The sequence below is a fragment of the Athene cunicularia genome (assembly GCF_003259725.1).
Source record: "Athene cunicularia isolate RWA chromosome 5 unlocalized genomic scaffold, athCun1 chr5_part1, whole genome shotgun sequence".
In the NCBI taxonomy this organism is placed as follows: domain Eukaryota; kingdom Metazoa; phylum Chordata; class Aves; order Strigiformes; family Strigidae; genus Athene; species Athene cunicularia.
The window spans coordinates 20768588-20786794 of NW_020799101.1; the positions used below are offsets into that span (position 1 = coordinate 20768588).

General features: G+C 37.9%; 1 protein-coding gene across 4 annotated transcripts in view; it reads right to left on the reverse strand.

Annotated features, from left to right (window-relative positions):
- Positions 1–18207, reverse strand: part of FLRT2 (fibronectin leucine rich transmembrane protein 2) — a 64053-nt gene that overhangs the window by 12227 nt on the left and 33619 nt on the right. The window contains exon 1 of one of the 4 annotated variants that reach the window (XM_026849544.1): positions 5748–5761. The exons of 2 other annotated variants lie outside the window; for them this stretch is intronic. The gene's annotated coding sequence lies outside the window, so the exon portion shown is untranslated. Of the gene's footprint in view, positions 1–3935; positions 4021–5747; positions 5762–18207 lie in introns of those variants that run through there. One more of the 4 variants, XM_026849546.1, reaches the window with a different exon arrangement.

Sequence of the window (18207 nt, forward strand, 5' to 3'; positions counted from 1 at the left end):
TACTGTTAAATAGTCTTGAAATAGATTTGATGCAAAGGCATTGCAGTGATTGAAGGACTTTCAGTGACTTCAATGAAGGCTAAGCCTATCACTTGTGATGGCACATTGTACCTCCAGTCTTTGTCCTGTCACAGTCTGTTTCAAATCCTAAAACTAACACATTTTGCAAACCTAAAACTAAACCATTTAACTGGAAATTTTTGCTCAGGTACTTTCTTTCTTTTGCAGAACCACTGACTTCAATGAATGCTATTCACTGATGCCTGACAGAGTAGGCTCTGGGCCGTATTATTTAATCACACTCTATGTTTTTTTCATTTCCTACCAGACTCTGGAATGTTCTGCTTCTATTTTTGTAATGCCATTATGTATATTCTCCAATTTAATGCACACTGCCAGATTATTACACCTCACCACAGCGAATTAACTACTTATGAGGAGAGTCTTTTAAATAAGTATGGTAATCCACAAATACAAAATATCCTGCTGTAAGGCATGTATTTGCTAAAAGTCTCATCTTGATGTTGTTTCTGATGTGAACTGAGCTGTCAACAGACTTTAGAATTAGCTTTCCACTAAATGAAACAGGCTCACATCTGCTAAGTTATTGTTTTAGGATGTCAGCTCAAACTACAGCAGTTTTGCAGGAGAGCACTTTCTTTGAAACCATAAAGGAGAGATACTCCTTTTAATTCTGCTACACATTTGTCTGTGAATGGCTACATAAACAAATTTGTTAGCTTTAGTATAGATGAGTTCTCTAATGTACATTTTCAGCTTCTAAGTGTACTTTTTAACTTTTACATTCCCAGCTACTATTTATTATTCAGATCATAAGCAATTTAACTCTAATGCATGCAATGAAAGACACTGTATTGTGTGACGTTACCCTGTCTTGTTATATGTTGTTTCCAATGACTGAAAAAAAAATGCTGCATTTTACATACTTGAACCTAATGAAGGATATAAACCTTGACAAGTACCATGCATGTGCAGATCTCAGAGTCCTGAACTGCAGTTACATAAGCACTGTATTTTTCCAGATTTTGTTTACCCAGATCAAAACTCAGTGGCTGGGACTTCAGGAAAATAGAATTTCAGTAAACAGAAACCATGTTTTCAAATATTTTTTTCTTTATTTAAGCAGTTTAAACACCATCCAGGCATTTCAGAAAGAAATGTAATTCAGAGGTGTATGAAAGCTTGGTCTTCTGTTACAGCTCTGCAGTTCATAACATGCCCCAGATGCTGTTTTTGGGAAACCCATGTACTGACAGTATAGAAAGATTCTTCAGGAGTCAAACTGTTATAACCTTGCTACCTTGCTCTTGTAGATTACTATATTTATTTGGAGCATCATCAGGTATCAGCCTCAAGGATAGAACAGATGGAGATCAAAAATGAGACCATGAAAAGTCCTGTAGCTTGTCATTATGAATTGAAATGGTAAATGTATGTATACTGTAATGCAGCCTATACTGCATGTTGTGTGTAACAGTAACATTCGCTATCCCACTGTTCACGGTTTTCTCTCTCGCAGGATTATTTCAGACAAGAGTGGTTTCTTTTCAATTATGTAAGATGACGTGATACTGTAGATAAACTCTAACAGGATTACATTTTATCATGAGCCTAAGTGTGACAGTTTATCTGCCTTTAATATGGCCTGGCTCCCATCTAGATCATACTGCTCTGATCTGTCATGACACTGTCTTTTTAAAATAAGAAAGGACATGAAGAAAGGACAAGAGCCTCCTCTGAGATCCTTGGGACCACACAGAGCAATAATAGTGGTTCTCTCACTCCCTTCCCATCACTGGGGAGAGTCTATACCTCCTCACAGGGCCAATACTCTGCACTGAGCTCTCTTTCAATTCTAAGTCATATTGATGATTAGGTTTTATTTGGCTCCCGAGTATGATAGAAAGCCCAGATGAAGACATAAAGCCACAGCCAGCTGCAGCTCCTGGTTTGCTGGGAATGTCCTAAGGAGGGAACATCATATTAAAACTGATTTATGCATTCACCTTATTCTAGAACTCTGCCTAGAGTACCTCTCACCTATGCAAATGTGGCACCTGAACAAAACATTTCAGTAATGACTCCAAAAAACTGGGTGAAACACACAGCATTTCTCATTAGATATTGCACAAAAAAGATCTGTGACTGGACAGTCACTTAAGCATTTCTGCACTTTGCAGGCTGGCAGGCTGAAGTTTATCTCCTTTTTATCATTACACAGATTTTGCCCTTAGAAAAATCTGTTAAAGCTTTCCTGTTTTCTCCCGTTATGATGGTGAGAAAGGGATTCAAGTCCTTATAATAATGCCAGTATCCTAATCTCCAGCTATCAGTCCTTAATAAACTGATACTATAAAACTTGATACAGAAAATATGCATTGGTAACTACTGTTGATTGTATTAAGCAAGAGAACAACGACAAATCTAATTATATATTTATGACTTCAGTGTTGATTGTGGTGTGGCAGAGGGAAGGAATGAGGAAGCAAGGATACAACTGAATGTGTTTAAATACATTTTTTGGGAAAAGCTTTACCTCAGTAGTGTTTTACAACCGTTTAATAATAACTCATAGTAGTGGTCATAGCTGCAGCATTTTTCAGCAAATCTCAGAGACCCTAATACAGAAGTGAGTTGTGTCCCTGTGTTAGAAGTCTCTTCCCTAAAGGCATTAAAAAGATTGAAGAGTTGAACAACTTACTGATTTAGAAAAGAAACTCTGTGAAGGAAAACATCTCTGCAAATTCCAGAAGGCTGGAAAAGCTGGAACAGTTTTTCCTTTAATAAATTGCCAAAACTAAAGGCAGGTAGAGTAACTCAGCTTTCTCTCCATCCCTGCCATGTTGGCTTCCTAAAGCAAGCTCTGTGTTCAATATTCTTACAAAAACTGAAATGAGTGTCTCTTCAAATGAACTGATCATTTTCAGAAGCAGAATTCTGGAAGTGAAGGAATTAAGGGTACTCTTTAGCTTTCATGATTGTAAATCTTGGGAATTGACTCATAAACTATAGGTCGCAGTTACTTTGCTTATTGTGAAGGCAGAAAGCTCTAAATACCAATCTAGGAAGAGAAGATGAGGGCAAGGGAATCTTGGCCTGATTAACTTAAAGAAACCAACAAGAAAATGCCTCAATGATAACACATCTGCCCATCATCACCTTGGTCATTTTTGTTTCTATTTCCTTACCCTGTACACTTGATTTCTATTATTTCTCACTATATCCTCCTTGGAGCACAAGCCACGTCTTCCAAGTGTCTAGGACATTTCCTGTCTTACTGCAGCCAAGTTATTAAATCCCATTAGGATTTAGGGAATAATATAATAAAGTTGAGAAAAGCACATTGAAATAGATGAGAACATATGCACAAGTTTTAAGTGGCCATGTCTGAAAATTTGGCTTAGTGGCCTGAGTTCCTGACAGCAATGGAAATGTTCCTTTTCATATCTTAAGGGGTGTTTCTAATCAACATTTTTATCTCATTGCCTTTTTTTTCAGACTTTCCTTATTTAAATTCCCTTTTGGCATGACTAATGTTAGCTGGAGAAGAATAATTCTTGCTTTGTGTACTGGATACAAATTTCAATTTTGCTTTTGTTCAACACTGGAACTGAACAACTACTTTAAGATATTTTGATTAAAGGCATTTAATGTCTGAAATATCTGTCTGCAAGTTGGGAAGGTGAAGATTTTATTACTCTCCCATTCACTGGTCTGAATTACCCACTCAACTTCAAGCTTTATTCACCCTCTATGAATAGCCATGACATAATTTAGCTGCAATAAACAAATAGGTTTCTCCAATTAATACATTACTGAAAATGCCATTCAATCATAGATTTGTGGTAGCTAGGGAAAAAATCCCAACAACCCACTAGCAGACAGCTTATGGAACTCTTTTCTACCTCACTGACCAGCATTGCCTCAGTGGCTGTGTCTATGGTGTCTAAAGAAGATCCAAAGCTGCCCTCAGGGCTGTCCTTATAACCTTTCATGCTGCAAGTCTTCCAAATATGCAGTCCCAGGCATAGCGGTCAAAGTCCCTGTGGCTGCCTGAGAACCTATTAATGTTCAGCGGAGATAACAGAGAATAAAGGGAGGAGATAGCATATGAGGGTAGAGCCTGCATATAAATACTTACAGCCCTATGTTATAAGCACAGGAGTCTTGTTGTGCTCCTGAACCCAGGTTGTCTGTCTTCATTAGTCTTCCCATGTTTTATATTAAGGCTGTTAAAATCTTAGAAAGAATAAAATTAACAATGCTTGGCTATTCTTTCCTTCAAGAAATCCAGAAAATAATCAAAAATAGGTTCTAGGAATACAAGTTTTTTTCTCTGATATTCTAACCACTCAGCACTAATTTTCCTAGCAATTCATCCATTTATCTGACCCAAGCGTCATACACCATAAATTGAAAGGCAAGCAAAACCAAAACCAAATGGTCATATCTACTCTTTTCACTACTACCAGTCAGTGACTCTCATTTAGCACAAAATCATTTGGCATAAATTTTCTTGGCTTTACTGCAGAACAAGGTCATAATCAAGTCATAATCTTACTCTACAGAATTATAATATAGAGTAAGTACAAAGCTATTATGTCTGGAATGGAATGACAACCAGAAAACAAATATAATTCTATTCCTCAGAAATGTAGTACAGAGTTCCTAGTGCTTAAGAAAAATGTCCCTGTATTTCTATCATCTGGTAACAAAAATAATTATGGAATAATACCTGACAAATCCTTTTTTCACATAAGTAAAGTTCACATCTACACATAAATGAACAACTTGCGCTTTTTTTAACTGCTTAGAAGCCTTAGGTGATGGCTTATTGTATATGTTTCTCTATGAGTTACTTGGGTTTGAACATCACATTCAAAATTTAATATAAGCCTATAATCTCTGCATCAAAGGCACAGGGAAAATGACCCAAAGGAACCAAAATGCATGTATAGGAAGCCCTTTTGTGTGCTTGCTGCCGTGGCTGTTTCATAGTTATGGGTGTGTGTTATGTAAGAAGAAGAGGTAAGAAGGAAGAAAAAGAGGTGAAGAGGAACAGGAGAAACCATCCTTGGTGCCCTCTTTTGAAGTGAATATTGATGTCAGGATAATGATCAGTAGCTAGCACTGGAAGGAAACATTAGAGTGTCTCTGTACACTATTAAGTCTATATAGACAGATTTTGGCAGAGAAAGACATTATTGCCTTTGCAATACTGTTAGCAAAATGATTCAGCAAATGTACATAAATGAGCTCTTCTCTCATGTTCTTTCCTGCTCTGATTGGGATGTTTCTGGTTTTGCCTCTCAATTTGTACTTCTAATTATTCTCAGTAGCTCAGATCAGGCAGCCTAATGGATGCAAGTGAAATGGATTTGGATCTGCCTTGGTAGAGGCAGAAGAAAGTTTAGATAGTGGTATATCTTGCAGCAATGGGTGTAAGGATGTAATTTGCCATCCTTCTCCCCCTTGCTCTTCTCTAACCTTCCACTCCTCCAAGCCTTTCATCTCTTTCCAGCCACATTCCTGCAAGTTATTAAGCAGATACATTTCCCAGAAGGATGCAGGCTTCAGGAAATCCCTTTTCAAAAGGCATGATATTATAACCAACAAAAGCTTTGTCTTTGGAAATTTGGGTCGTGTACAGGTTCATGTCAGTCAACAGGAACATGACAGAGCCCAATTCCTGACCGCCAGGAGGGGGAGCTAAGAGAGCAGGAAACTTTCTCTCCTCTGAATAAACAAACAAATAAATAAATAAATGTGGGACTAGTTTTTTTCCCACTTTGTCCATCCACACACACATGCACACACTTCTCTTTCCTTACAGATCGCCAGTGATTGTTGGTTTATTTGACAGTATCTCTGGCAAGCCTGACAAAATGAGTAGTATATCACTTTTTTTTTTCTGGGAAAATGAATATTTCTATATTATAGTACTGAGCATTATTCCCAACTTAAATTTTATGTGCTTCATGGTTCAAGACTGGTTTTTACTTGTGGCTTACTGCAGAGTGCAATCATTGTATAGGGATGAGGAGACATGCAAGAGGGTGGGGGGAAAAGAGAGTTAGTAGTGGAAAAGAAAGAGGTTTGTGAGTGATACAGCTCAGCTACAGCAGACTTTTCTCCTTTTACATATTAGTAGGAACCGGTGACAGGTCAAAAGACAGAATAAACTACAAGACATAATCACTAGAGTTACCACTGTACTCCAGAAAGCAGGGCTGAAGGAGCTACAAGAACAATGACATTAATGCCTCAGGTGAAGCCATGAATTCAAGGCTGCCAGTCATCCAGCCAGGCCCTGTGCTGTGCCACACAATCCTACTCAGCTTCTCAGACTTGCCCATAAGTGGATATTGAAGTGCCAAGTTCAGATGTGGAGAATACAAACTGCCTAGGCTAACACAACTTCATTCCTGTGTTAACAGTTATTTATTTATGACAGAAAGAAGTTGTTCTCAAAACTTGATGTTCCATAGCTTCATCAAGACCATATCACCTGCAATAATTAATAAACCTCTGAGCCCAGAATCATCTCTGTTTCCAGTCTGTGATGAAAAAATTAATCCTTGCTTTTGTACACAGATTCCCTATAGGTCAATACAATTTTTGTCACAGCCAATGTATGTCAGGGAATACAACTATTTTTAGTAACAAAAAAAAAAAAACCAAAAAACCAGAAATAAAAGACTAGAACATGTAATGGAAAACACCAAAGAAACAGTGTGCATCCTACTGCAGGCTGCATTAGTGGACATTGTTGTGATATCCGTCCAAATTCATTTTCTGGTTTCTCATACCACTCAGTCCAATATGAATACCTGTCTGCACAGATTAATCTTGCACAGATCTTTGTGATTGATTATTTCAGCTTCTGGCAGAACCAGAAGGAGAATTCTAGAAATGGAAAACTGTCACTGAAGATTTTATGCCTGTGGAGTCCTGAATTCTAATGTAAGAATCATAAAAATCTACTATTTCATCTAATTGTAGCTGTCAGAGTGAAAATGGCAAATTAAAAAGCAAAAACTTCATTGCCTGTGCACAAGCAGGTAGGACTCCTTCACAGAATACAAGGAAGAAGGAACCATGCAGAACTCCAAGTTTTCAACTAACATGAGCTTCTGAGTTGTGTAGGACTTCAAGGCATCCAAAAGTTATTGATAGCCCAAGCATGTGTTTATAAGGAAATATCCCTTCTTTCATTATAAAATTGCTGATTGTTGAAAATTTACTCCAGATGGTGACCATCATGATATTTTCACTTCAGTAGGCAAAGAGGAACAGATGATAACCTCCAGGACTCATATTAAATGGAGTATTGCACCTACTAGCAAAGGGCTATTGGTGTCTTTATTAACCTTCCCCCAAGGCCTAGTCTAATTTTTCACCAGTCTAATGCTTCACTGTTTAAAACTTAACAAATTTGTCAAAAAGTGAGAATGATCTATTTAATATGGTAGTGAAATAATTCCCTAGTCTTTCATCCCCAAAGAAATGATCTCATATCTTAAGTGAAATAGTTCTGATGGATCTCATCTAGGGCTCTATAAACTCAGCAATGTACTATGTGATGATGTAAAGCTGGACTGAGAAAGTTGGAAATGGCAGATGAAAAGAATCTTACATGAGGAGCTATTTGGAAAATTTCAGCAAAATGCATTTTTATTTAAATCTATTATTTCACCAAAGCCAAAACCTTTCATGGAGATTTGTCTGTTTTGATTATGTTTTCAATACAAAATGTGCCTGTTGTCCAATGCTTTCTGATCATTTATAAGGTAGAAAGAGAAAAAAGATAGAGGAAGAGTAAAAAATTCACTTTTTTAACAAAAAAAAGTAAGTTTTGACACAACTTCATTTCTTGAAGTATTCATAATATAGAATTTACATTCCACATTTCAAAACTGTGAAAGTTGTCGTGGAATTATCTGCCACTGGACAGCTGCACTTAACACAGTAAAAGGAAAAGAACGATATTCTTTGTTTGCTTTCTTGACCCTTTTCCAGAGGCTTACAGCTTTATGTGACAGAAACTGGACACATCTGTTTGAGAAAAAGTAATATTACTAAACTAATTTAAAATATTTCCCCTTTTGGAACACAAATGTTCTGTACTGTGTTTAGCATAATGCATTTTGTACTAAGAAAAAATGAAAGCAACCTGCTGTTTCTCTGCAAGCAAATTGGTCCCTACCTATAAATTATTCTACACTGTGAAGCAAACAGTTTGCTTTTATCTAGAGATATGTGGGCAGCCTGGCAAGACGTCTGTGGATAATTTGAAAAAGCTGCTTTTAGTGACCTAAGTGACTAAACATTGCTTCTGTGGAGACAACATCTTGACACATTTTAAATGTGTTGCATGGTGCTACATCATTGATGAGATTCTGCATGGTGTCACATTATCTTGTGGGATATCATTCATTTAGTCTTACGCAAATGAGTGTAGGCTGCCATATTCTTATCTTCCCTATTTGTAGCATATGGCCCAGGGAGAAAATATGACCCTAGCCGCCCGTCAACCTCTTAGGCACCTTGATATAAATAAAGCTGAAAGTGTCATCGTATGCTCATCTTTCCAGCAAAGCCAGATGGAGGTCTCTCCTTCCCCTTTTAATATTACTTAGCATGCTGCTTCTTCACAGTACTAAGAACTACTCTATAAACACTGCTAAGGAGCTATCAAGAAAGATTAATAAAGTTGTTTGCACCCTAACCGCTCAGAGAATCTGTCATGTATGGAGTAATCACTTATGGGTCCACTCAACAAAAGATGTTCCCCAGCTACACAACAGATCTTGCTTATATGACACAGCATCTGTAACAGGCAAACAGAAGGTTATCAAACAATTTTTTTTTTTTTAAAACATTGCCATCAGGTAGCCAGCTAACAGACAAAGAGAAATATATTAGAATGATGGATGAAGAATGTATAGCTAAGCCTCTGAAATCCCTATTCAGCTAAATAGCTGAATTATTTATCAACTGTACAATATCTCAGCATCAATAGTGCCTGACAAGTGTCTGAGTATCTAGATTTGTTATCTTTTCCTGGTGATCCAATTACACTTTTCTGTATGTACAAGTGGAGAAAGTGTAATATTCTCACTGCTCCAGGAATGACACTAGAGCACTTCATACAGGAAACACCTTCTGCTCCGACATATCATTAGAATCCAAAATTTTATTTTACAGCAATATAAAACACTAAAGATATAGCAGTAACTATTTTATAGCAGTACAAAAACATCCAGTGATTTCCCTTAGAGCACAGAGAGGAAAGAAACACCAGAGACAGTAAGGGACAACAGTTTACCAAGGATATAGACCATTTACAATTTAATTTTTATTCTTCAGTTGCTTTTGTTTAGGTTTGCCTTTTTTTTTTTTTTCTTTTCCTCATTTTCATTCAGGATTCCAGTAACTGTATAATAATGTTTTCAGTGAGAGGGTCCTTTTCTCCCTTTTCAGTATTGATGGCCAAGCACATATCCTAAGAATGTACACATTTGAGAAAGTATTGAGGAAAATGTGATAGGCAGTGGTATTAAATAATCTGTTTAGTGCATTGGGAATATGAATCCTTAAATACTTATTCTGACAAAGATCAAACTTTTTTAGCACTTTGCTCTGGTTTGGTTCTCCTTTTGTGAAAGGGTACAATACCACTTTTCCCCAACAGTCATTCAGATTTCTCATTTAACTTTAAAGTTCTTTGAAAAAGGGAGGCTGCATGGGACTGCATAGAACAATTTCAGGTTTAGGTAGAAGAAGAAATAAGAACAAGCTAGAAATAGTAAATAAACATTTCTAACCCAGTGATTCTCAGCCATGGAATTAAAACCACAAGAAGATCATGAGAGGTCTTAAGGGATCACAAAGTAATAAATAAAGACTGTGTCAGCCAGCAAGAGCACTGCTCCTGCAGGATGAAAGCACACAGACTACATGCTTAAACACTGGCTGCAACAGTTTACATCAACCAAGGAACTACTAGCTGCCTTTAATTTCTGGCAGCAGCTCAGTTCCCTGGGGAAGAAAAGACAGAGCAGAAGTAGAAATGGTGTTTACGTCTGCAGCTATAATTAAAGTAACTTCTCAGTCTTCCTCCTGCTCTACTATTTCCTTGAAGGAGCAGAGATGCTGCCAATACAGGGGGTGCACAAAAGACAAAGCAGAGCCAAATGGACATCATATTTCCAGAAGCTTGATATGTGCTGCTCCAGCCAATTTTTCTTCTGCCCCATGCTGATGGCTGCAGGACAGAACATTCTGTGTGAATATTTTCATATGCTATACAGCATTACAAGTCTTGACCATGAACAGAGGAAAGAGGATACAGTAATGACAGTAAGTCTAATTTTCTCCACAATGTACAAAATGACAGAAAAGAGACTGCCTTCTATATGTTTTTATGAAGAAGCAGCTCATAGCAGAATAATCCCCTGGTATTCTGTCCTAAAGTTTCTGTCATTATATTTTCTCAATAACTGCTCTAAAACTTTATTTTAAAGAGCTCTCCTAAGCTTATTTCACTCAGGAAGTTCAAAGCCTTCATGTTGAATGAATCCTGACAAAGATAGAAGAGAGCACAGACAGCAGTTCAGCTTTGTTTTTCCACTTCTCCTCTTTGCCTTTGAGATCTGTGTGTGCTTGCATCAGTGAGATCAAAATTGCCAGCAGGCCCACGAATGACACCTACCAGCAGTAAAGCAAAAAACACAGTCCTCTACCATTAATGCTTCACAGTGGGTGATCTTTAGCCCTGCGCAGACAGCCAACAAGACACTCGCACACCACTTAAACTCTCCTAATAGCTTTTAAGTGGGTCCTAAGAGGTGCAGAAGCCTGGAGTTGGCCTTCAGCCCAAAAGCAAATTCCATCTGACATGTGCCAAAGCATTTCAGGCAACAGACTCCTTATCAATATGTGTCCTTGTGCTACTTTTCAGCACAGTCCTTATCGCAAGGAATCACAGCACTGTTCTTACCAGCATTTTGTGCTTATACAAAACTAGACAGCTTGAATGAATTCATGAAGTCAGAGAGACAGTGCACAATAAAATCTGAGAGAGGGCCAGAGGGAGAAGTTGGGTTTTTTTAAAGTGAAATAGTTTTAAGCTATTACAGGCAGCAAAATATGCCTGCTCAAAAATGCAATTATTGTTTTGTTCTGTTTGCAGAGCACTCTATCTATTCAGGTCACTGCATGAATCAAGTAAGAAGACACTCTTTTATGTTTTCTGTGTAGACCTCTGGGTACTTTAAATGGACCTCATATGAAGATCTGCTAAGGGATTTGGGGGTTTGCTGCTGGGTTTTTCACTTGGACTAAAAACTGAGGTAGGTCCCTAATATAAGTATCTCTGGAGGCATGGGAAATCTTGGATGTTGACCTATCTCTACACCAAAATTTCAGACACTACAGGAACAGGTTCTTTACTTACACTTTTGCTAATAAGGCATATATTTGTTGTAACCCACTGATGAAGGGTAGAAAGCCAATGTTAACTTTATATCCACTCCATGGTATTTTCAGTAATTTTACCTCTGCTAGTCTGTTCTGACCTCTATGCAATCTTTTTATATAGGGGAGCTCTAAAATAAGGGAACTAAAAAGCAAATCAGCTTTGATGACCATGGAAATTTTCCTATTTTATACATGCTTAACAGCAGGCACAGGCTTGCACTTTCCTGTTTCATTTCATATTGGATCCACACATGCAGATGTGGAAAGATGCCTATGGAACAGATGAGGAAAAAACTCAAAATCCTCTGCGTTATGGATATGTGAATGGCAGCAGAGCCTATAAGCAACCTAGAAAAAGGATTTTAAGAATTGAAATAGCTGCAGATGTTGCTCTGATTGCACAAAAGAAATTCTCTTGTAGCGCAAAGCCCTCTCTACTCCACTTCTCTCTTTGGGCTACTGCATGTGTGTTGTGTTATTCTGGACATATAGCCTAAACAACAGAAGTGGCACTGAGGAGTAGAATAAATATGAAGGAGGGAAGTCACCTGACCCTTCACACAAACACACACCCCCATACACAAGCACCACCTTCAGTATGGATTTGCCAGGAATTTATCAGACATTTCACTCCAGGTCTTTCTAGACATCTCTGACCCATTATAGTAAATAGCTGACCTTGATTCAAAAAGCGGTTTGAAATATTAAAGGACAAAAAATGAAACAGTTGCAGTTATTCCAGAGGATAACACACTTACTGACTCCTAAGAGCTTGAAGGAGCTCAGCCCACAGCAGTGGAGTTTGTTTACTGTATAATATTATTTTAGAAATCCTTTCCTTGCTAGTTCAATCAAAATGAACTGAATTTCCTAATACCATACATCCTGAGAGATACTGCCACATGCTCTATCCAAACACAGGCTTAAACTAACCCACCCTGGCAGCAATTATCTTCAAGGCTTTTGAGCCTCTTGGGAGATATTGCCCTCCTCTCTTCCAGTGAAGCAGAAAACCATCTTGTATTCAAGAGGGAAAAAAAAAAAAAAAAAAATTTAACCATCCTCTCCCAAAAAACTTAATAAAATCTTCTGTGTAGGGCTTATATGAAGGAGGAAGGATTGCCAAAGCAATAGCATTCATTATTATTACTAATAGTCAACTACTTTTGAAGCACAGATAAGGACTAAGCACTGAATGTTTAAACACATCCACTGTGGCTGTTCTGGTCACCTTCTGGGTTCACTTCTGACAAATCATTGAGCTACACTATAATGAAGGAAATTTAAGATTATTTGTGTAGGTACCTGTAGCAAATTAACTGTAAATTCACAGACACCAGTCTTCAACTGGGAAGCTCCTGAATCCCACTGCCTTGACAACAAGCACTGAATTAGGAAAATTCCTGTATGAAAATCATATTTTTAATACCAAGACCCACTGAGACTCATTAGAGTTAGTAATATATCTGTTTAAAACAGATAACAAAAAGTACTCCTTTACACAGCAGATAGTGAAGTAAGACTTGCTGCCACAGGTGTCTGTGGAGCAGACAGTTTTAGCAGGTTCAAAAAAGGATTCCACAATTTCATAATCTTTAAACAGGTTCTCTTAAAGAGAAGAGGAAGGGATGTACCCTCTAATATGACTAGTTCCACCATTTTGGGCGTTGCTGGGGGCATGCAGGGGAAAATGGATGGCAAAAAGCAACTGCAACAATTTCTTGTCTTTGTTGGGAACAAAACACTTAGCTAGACGGACTGCTGGTGTGTATCAGTTGGAAATTTCTTATGCTTTAGTGAGCCACATTTTAAAGTCAGAACTAGGGATTGAGCGTAAAAGTGGAAATATAGCATCCATGGACGTGTTCATTACACTTGCAGAGTATTTGAGTCAGAAATTAAATATGGTGCCAACCTGTAATATATCTGATAGCTTCAAAGTCATTGACACAGGAAAAAAATCTACACTTTGAAACACTGGGTAGTTGCTAATGACCATAAATATACTATTAAACCTAAATTGACCAAATAGTGTCATCTCAAGCAATTCTTATTTATTCCTGACTATTCCAGATGCAACAAAAAGGGAGACTAGTGCTCTCTTTGGCTTTTGAGGCCATGAGATTTTAAAGTGGGTATAAAAATAAAATGGCAAAATGATGATGCAAAAATGTACTTTCAGAGCTACTGTAAGTTCCAGTTCTCTAAATAGAAATGTCCTGCTTTAGCATTAGAAGACTGGAAATTTTATAGAGTGAAGTAGTGACCACAGAAGGAACTGAGACATATCATCATGTTTTGGACTCTTCTATTCAGTGACCTCTGAACCTTTCCTCTACAGAAAAACTCAAGTCACAATGTCTGTATATAGAATTTCACTGCCTTGAAGCTCAGACTGCTTGGAATCTAGGGTTTCAGTTTGAACGCATCTGTAATTTTTATTTCTCTAAGCTTTGCAGAAACATCATTAAATTCTTTTTTCAATGCCATTTGTATTCTTTGGATGATACAGATGGGATCTTTCTTCTCAGTCTCCTACCCAAACTTTGGTGAAAGAGGTCATTAGACCAGCTGCTATATAAAGTCTATATAAAGTCTGTGAACTTGCTACATTAGGTCTTTTCTTTTTTGCCTGCTGGAAGGATTGTCAAACAGTCCTTTGTAAGAAGGACTTGCTCACTGTTTCACTTCACCTCCTTTGAGATATTTTGAAAGAGCCTCATCTTCCACTAACGTATAGAATCCATAACTTTGTGCCTCAATAAAAAGAGATTTTAGCAAAAATGTTAGCTCTTTCCAAGTTTTATACTTTTCACAAATAAAAATTCAAAATAAATATAGTGATAAAAAGAAACAAAAGCAGAGGATATTCACACCTTTGCTTCTTCTGATCCTGCGCTCAATTTCGTCCCATCACCAACTGTAACCTCAACACCCATCCTGATCCTCTCCCCTTTTGGTGAATGAACACTTCAAAAACTTCCACTCCTCTTTGACATTGTTAACCTAAGTACTAACAATCACATTTTTTAAAGTCCATTCTCTAAGCAATCCCTTTTTTTTCTGCTGTTTGAATGTTTTCAATTAATTAATTCCAGAGATGGTCTCTTAACAGGTATGGTACTGGCAGTCAGTAAATGCTTGGTAACAGCAAACAAGCCTTGCTTATTTTCTTCTCTAAAAAATGCAGTTACAAATTTGTGATCACAAATGAGAATTTCCTTTCCATGCTGTATTTGCAGTCTCTGAGAGAGTCAGCTCAGCTTTTGCATCAGCTACTGCAGGACACAGCAAACACGATTTTACAGTGTTAACACAGGCATGAAGTTTCAAATACTGCTTTATTGCTAAAGGATAATTATATCCACAATTTGTTGGGCACAAACATACTTGTCATTGTATGCGTTATTATTCACCTTCTGATCGTCCTTTCTAGTCCAGACTAGGTCAGTAGTGTCCAGCCATCAGTCATTAGAATGAGTGATGAGTATGGTGAGAAAAGAGGTGGCAACTTAAGGCTATTCCTTCAGAGTGTGAAATACTGTGAAGAAGAGGAAACTCCGTGTATGATTGTTCATAGTTCTCTTTCCTGACTCCAGCACCAAAACTGTTATTAATTACTGAGCCAGGAACAGTCAGGTATAACTCTAAAAGGGGTGCTTGGAGAAACTAATGTCACTCCACTGATTAATAGAAAAAACTCTATTCTTCAGGCTGTCTTCTTTGTAGATACTGTTTTCTCTGACAAGTTCTTTGGGTGAAAACTACCTTACAGTAGGAAACAGTAGGTGAAAACAGAATTGAAAATGAGACCATCCTCCTAATGTATAGCAAGTAGAATACTCCTACACCCAGACAAGCCCTAAATGGTGTTGTTTAACTGCTGAAATGATTTATTTTTTCAAGAAATGCTATGGTGGCCTGAACAGCTGTTAACATTCACATTTATAAACATAATTCGCATCTCTATAATCACAAAGTCTTGCATCTCAGGGAAGAAAAGCTCAAGTTCTTCCAGACCCACAGGTTCCAGGAGAAGGAACCATAAAATAAATGACAAGTATCTAAAGATTCACAATAAAATCAGAACTGGCAAGGTTGCAAGGCAGAACCAGGCATAAACCAGTGGATTTGTTTCTTAAACTCAATGTGAGCATTAAGTAAATATAATTGATTAATCCAATTATCCCACCTGGCTTCAAACTTGGATATTAACAACAACTCTATCTCTCCTGAGCATAATAGAATGTAAAATGAAGCCAAGCACCTGAAAACAGAATTCTTCATCAAGCTGTGTGGGTAGGCTGTGCTGGATATCTCACTGCAAAGCTGATGAAAATAAGATAAAATGTCCTCTGATGACTTGTGTTCAACAGGCAAAGAAACAGGGCTTGTGGCAGTACCCCAGGCTTCACTGAGCCAGCATCATGGTAGAAACAAGGGAATTTTTCCTTTTCTGATACTTTTTTTTTTAAAAAAAAAAAACAACAAACTTGTCAGGTTTTGGATTGCCATCCTCAAAATAAGGAGCCAAAAGGCCAGACTTCACATATTCATGCACTGGCTTTGTGAAGGTAATTTTTGGTAATACAAGATACAGTTAATTATGTTCACCTCAGTACTCATTTACACATGTCAGTAAGGGGTTTGAGAGCTCTGCCCTGAAACAGCAACACTGACCATGTTTCTGACCAGATTGCTACCAGCAGGAGACAGGCTAATTCCCTGCTTTGTTTGTATGTTAAGGGAACACGGGCCTGGGACCGAGCTCCTGGGTCACAGAGTCCAGTCCCCTACTACCGCAGGCAGGCCAGTCACTGAAAGGTAGTACGTTAGTTAGGAGCTGATGTATGGTTTATTCTTCCTGCTATGAATCCTTTCGTGGCACTTCTCATTTCCTCCGGAGAGATAAGAACTTGTGCTTCAGCTGCATTTGTTCCCGGGGTTAGCTAACAATTCCTTGCAAAATTGGCATGACAAGCATTATTAGCTTCCTCCTGGAATTCAAAAAGCATTTTTATTTTTCAGTTTAGATGATTGAGAAACTGAGACACAGTGGCAGTATGTTTTGGGTTCAGCTGTGGACTGCATACAGTGTTCTGGTGGAATATAGGAACTACAGAAAGCCTATAGTCCCCTGAGAGGAAACTGCTCTGGCAGAGACAATATCAAAAGCAGCTCAGACTTTTCCAAGAAATGCAGGATAAGACCCAGTATATGGGATGTAAGGGAGTAAGGCTGAAGGCTGTAGGATCTTATACAATTGGGAGGCTATTCTGCATCTCCTTCAGACGGCCTTCTTGCACCCTTGGAGCAGCCCAGAGCGAGGACAACTCAAAGCGTGTCTTAAGTCTCCCTTGGCCTTTAGGATTGGTGTTGTGACTCTAAAAAAGGCAATGCTAGATCTTTCTCAGAGTTAAATAAAGTTGCTTAAGGGTTGCAAAGTGAGACAGGCGTACAAGTGAAATTAAAAGTTTCAAGTTCCTGTCGCCTAGTCTGCATTTAATCAATGAAACCACATGTTCTCTGCTCAGACATCCAGCTTTGAAGACATGGCCCTTAATGGCCCGAGGTTTGATTGTTTCAGCTTTGTTATTTTGGTTTGGTTTTTTTCCCCTTCAGTCTTTACTACCAACCTCAGACAGAGTCATTCAATACAAGTATAGGGAGGAAGACTGGTGTCACAGTGGGGAACTCAATTTAATGAAAGCACTTGCAGAAATTCTCTTGTTTATTGAAAGCATGTAAATGGACAGTATGATTTACAAGGTTACAAGGAAACAACTACACAGCTTCCCCTGATGCTGTGGTTAAGGCATCTTGGAAACTATTGTGATGTGTGACAGAACAGCACAAACACACACTGCCAAAAGCCACAGCAACTATTCAAATCCATCTTTGTTTTAAGTACCAACTATTAAAGTGACCATGCTGGTTTTACCTTGTTCTCTCTGACAGTGGGTGACAAAGGTCTTTTTAAATGCTGAAAAGTTGCACGTCTGCATTTTCTGCATTGCAGAGAGAATCTGTCTTTGTGGTTTTTGAATGGCACTGTGGAGCCAAAGCCAAAAGAACAGTTGCATATACTGTGTCAACTACGCACAGGAGAAAGTAAATATAAACCTGCAACATGGAGACCCACATGAATTAAAGTGCCTAGATTTTATTGCATCCAGGTTTTAATGTAGCCTGAATGAGACATGGTAGAACTCATGAGAGTTATTTTACTTCATGGGCAAAAAATATACCTCATGTTGGTAATGCCAGGGTACTCCATGTAGGCAGATTACCTCAGTCTCTTGATTCAACAATATTATGTTGACAATGTTGTGCCAAAATTAAATAATCTTTGTGTCTTTCACCACTTCTTGCACTTCTATTGACATAGGAATGAATGAGCCATCTCAGTCTTCAAACTGAGACCAAAATATTGCAATAGTTAGCTGAAAACATCACCTCTTATTCTGTTCCTGGAGTGCTCTTGATTCACTTTCTAAAATATATTAATTATTTGGAATGATACAATAAAATATTCTGCAAATTACAATAAGATGGCTTATTATTAAAAGTGTCCTTATTATTTCCAGTTCATCACATTAGTCATATGGAGAGATTCTGATTTCATGTTTAGTGTTCATAGGAAGATATGTAAAGTGAACTCAACACAACAGTTTACAATATACTTTTAAAAGCTTTCTCAAAACT